General features: G+C 35.2%; 1 non-coding gene across 1 annotated transcript; it reads right to left on the reverse strand.

The window, feature by feature from the left end:
* Positions 1-420: 420 nt before the first annotated feature.
* Positions 421-493, reverse strand: Trnam-cau (transfer RNA methionine (anticodon CAU)). The gene has a single exon. It is a non-coding gene; the product is annotated as a tRNA-Met (tRNA).
* Positions 494-820: the final 327 nt, after the last annotated feature.

The following is an 820-nucleotide window of genomic DNA, read 5'->3' on the forward strand; positions in this document are numbered from 1 at the left end:
AGAAAAAAAAATGGAAACTTGTCTTTAGAGGCAAGTTTTGAGCAGCCATCTTGATTATGACAGGCATTAAGTACGCCTTCATTATTGTTTTGTTATATAAAACACGATTGCACTTCTTTATTCATATTTAACATGTCTAACAAGATCAAAATAACTTTATAATACATAGAATAATAATACTAATAGAAATATGTTCAACAAAAAAGACTGAAAATGGCGGCCATCTTGGAGATCATCTTGAATTTCTCCAAATCCCAAAAGATACAAACCCGGCATCATTAGGATTCTTCATCTTTACAATTTCCCATTACAAAAACATTGTAACATTTAGTATACACCTTAATGTCAAGTTAAGTGAAAAAATACCACATGTCTGCGGACTACAAGACAAACATGCCCTTGTCTGAAAAAAGAATTAAATGCCCCGGGTGAGGATCGAACTCACGACCTTCAGATTATGAGACTGACGCGCTGCCAACTGCGCTACCGAGGCATCTACCGTCTCTTCTTTCTTGTGTTGACATAATGTCATGTACACCTCGCTTTTAACTACGTCATGGCATGGCATGTATTATATAGCATGCTTACAAGCTAAACATGAACATGTCATGCGTTACGATCTCAGGAATTGAACAAAACGGAACAACATTAATACTTTCAGAACCAACAACTTCAGCACAAAATATTGTTTCGAGAAGTATGATATATTATTGTATAGATTGCCTTATCAAGCATACTTAATGCAACTTACAAACACTATCGTAGAATACAAATGCTGGACATACTTCTACAACCGTTTACAACGCGTCATCTTCTTTAA

The sequence above is a fragment of the Dreissena polymorpha genome, chromosome 13 (assembly GCF_020536995.1).
Source record: "Dreissena polymorpha isolate Duluth1 chromosome 13, UMN_Dpol_1.0, whole genome shotgun sequence".
NCBI lineage: Eukaryota > Metazoa > Mollusca > Bivalvia > Myida > Dreissenidae > Dreissena > Dreissena polymorpha.